This window comes from Oncorhynchus masou, chromosome 29 (genome assembly GCF_036934945.1).
Source record: "Oncorhynchus masou masou isolate Uvic2021 chromosome 29, UVic_Omas_1.1, whole genome shotgun sequence".
Taxonomy (NCBI): Eukaryota; Metazoa; Chordata; class Actinopteri; order Salmoniformes; family Salmonidae; genus Oncorhynchus; species Oncorhynchus masou.
In genome coordinates, this window is record NC_088240.1 from 5,143,713 (window position 1) to 5,146,794 (window position 3,082).

A 3,082-nucleotide genomic window follows, 5' to 3' on the forward strand; every position below is an offset into this window, starting at 1 on the left:
TCTGTTATGTACTTGAGTGAAGACCCAAAAGCGGTTTTAACAGAAAACAGAGTTCTTTAATGAAAAACAGGAATGGCATAAATCCTCTTCCAACGTAGTCAATGGAACAAACAGAACGTTAGTATAATGCAGGATGCACCTGCCAGGCAGACTCCGACAGGATAGGACAAGGTGGAAGCAAACGGGACGACAGCTTGCTTCTGGCATCGAAAACACAAACAAGAATCAGACACTGAAAGTAGCAGGAACAGAGAGAGAAATAGAGACCTAATCAGAGGGGGAAGAGAGAACAGGTGGGAAAGAGTGCATGAGCTAGTTAGGGGAGATGTAGAACAGCTGAAGAATGAGAGACAGAGAAGGTAACCTAAAAAGACCAGCAGAGAGAGACAGAGTGAAGAGAAAGGACAGGAACAGACATAACAAGACATGACATATATTCTGTAGTCTGTGTTAACCTTGATTGATTCACTTCTCATGACTTTTCTGGTACTGACGGACATGGGTTACTGTACTTTACTTGAACATCTTTCAGGCCTTCCCTCTTTTCAGTAGATACGCAAAATATAAAACATTGTCTGTATGGATAAACAAAAAAAACTCTCTTCGGGCCTTTAATGGGGTGGCAGGTAGCCTAGTGGTTAGAGCGTTGGGCCAGTAACCGGAAGGCTGAACATTCAAATCCCCGAGCTGACATGTTACAAATCTGTCGTTCTGCCCCTGAACAGGAAGTTAACCCACTGTTCCTAGGCCATCATTGAAAATTAGAATTTGTTCTTAACTGACTTGCCTAGTTAAATAAAGGTCAAAAAGTTTGTGAAACAAAACTGATATCTCTAGTTTAAACTAATATCTCAAGTTTAACATTATATTTCCAGTTTCAACAGATATCTCTAGTTTAAACTGTTGGATTTTTGGTGGGGATTAAAAAAAGTATTTTTCTTAGATTGACAAACGGGTGCGTCCATAGACAGTTTAAGGATTAAGCAAAGTTTTACTCTTGAATTTATTTAGGCTTGCCATAACAAAAGGGGTTGAGTACTTATTGACTCAATACATTTGAGTGATATCTCTTGCTTGCGTCAATAGACTCTTAAGGGTTGACTGTTGCCGTGGGGGAGAGAGAGAAGAGAGGCTACCTGGTGATGTAAGCGCTTATTCAATTCAGTCCACCGTCTCTACGGGGTCGTTCCTATTCACCATGGCGCCTCTTCATTGTTAACCTTCATGACCTGATGTGAACGTCACATACGCTCCCCATCACCAGATAAACGTTTCTCTGTGTTGAATTTCATTATTTATTGTTCCCAGTTATTGCTTTTTAATAAGGAGCAGGCAGGTCACTTTTGTTCCAGAAGCCGGTGTGATGACTAATTGCACAGCTGCCAAATGCAAACAGCCGGGGAAGGTTTTGTAAATCGGGAGGTGTCTGAACACTGACCTGAGGGGCTCTGATGTACTGGAATGAATACGAAAAAAAAGTGACAAAAAAGTGTTCCTTAGAGTGCCGGATAATAGTGATAATGGTGGTAATAGTGTTAATGGTGTTAATGGTGACAATAGTAATAACAGTGACAATGGTGACAATGGTGATAATGGTGATAACGGAGCTAATGGTGATACCGGGGATGGCAGAGATAATGGCAACAACAATGATAATGGTGATAATGGTGATAACGGTGACAATGGGGATAATGGTGAAATGTTGATAACGGAGTTAATGGTGATAATGGTCACAACGAAGATGATGGTGACAATTAAGAAAATGGTGATAATGACAATAACAGCGATAATGGGAATAACAACAATAACGGTGATACTGGTGATAATGGTGATAACGGTGACAACATTGATGCCTGTGATAACGGTGATAACTGTGATAATGTTGACGATGGTGATAATGGTAATAACAGTGATAATGGAGGTAATTGTGATACCAGTGATAATGGTGCAGGATAGTTGCTTGGCTTTGGAACACTTTCAGCACGTTTAAGGAACTTGACAAAAAATACTTTACTTTATTTTATTACTTTGACAGAATGTTTCCTAAAAGTTCAAATGTGGTTACATTTCATTTAAATGTTTTAGCAACGTTCTCCAAATGGTTTGATAGTAGGAATGTTCTCAAATAGTTCAGAGAATGTTAAATAACTGTGGGAATTTCAGCTCACAGTTTCCTACAGTTTTCCTCATGGTTCTATTTTTTATTTTTTATATAAATCTGAGAAGGGTAAGAAAACTCTTATCAAAAATAACAATGAAACTTTAGTAATAATCAGAGAACGTTCGAAGGGTGTTATTTTAAAACATACATTCTGTTCTCAGAATGTAATGGTTTTCCTCCTCTTCATCTGAAGAGGAGAGGCGAGAAGGATCAGAGGACCAATATGCGGCGTGGTTAGATTGATTCATATTTAATTAACACGGATAAATATGAACACTACAAAAAACAACAAACGTGGAAAACCAAAAACAGCCCTATCTGGTGCAAAACACAAAGACAGGAACAATCACCCACAAACACACAGTGAAACCCAAGCTACCTAAGTATGATTCTCAATCAGAGACAACTAATGACACCTGCCTCTGATTGAGAACCATACTAGGCCGAAACATAGAAATACCCCAAAACATAGAAAAACAAACATAGACTGCCCACCCAACTCACGCCCTGACCATACTAAATAAATACAAAACAGAGGAAATAAAGGTCAGAACGTGACACAGAACATGAGAACTTTCCATAGAACAACAAGAAAATGTTTGTAACATTCAGAGAACATTCTAAGAATGTTATTTAAAACATACATTCTGTTCTCAGCATCAACAAAACTCCCCCTATCCTCTGTCTTGTTAAGTGTGTGTGTTGACCGGGCACAATAATCTGAAATGAATTCTGTCACCAGCCACGTCGCTGACACCGACGTTTTGCTTCCTGACAAGCTAAACAACTTCTTTGCCCGCTTTGAGGATAGTACAGCACCACCAACGCGGCCCACTACCAAGGACAGTGGGCTCTACTTCTCCGTGGCCGACGTGAGTAAGACATTAAAGCGTGTTAACACTAGCAAGACTTCCTGTCATG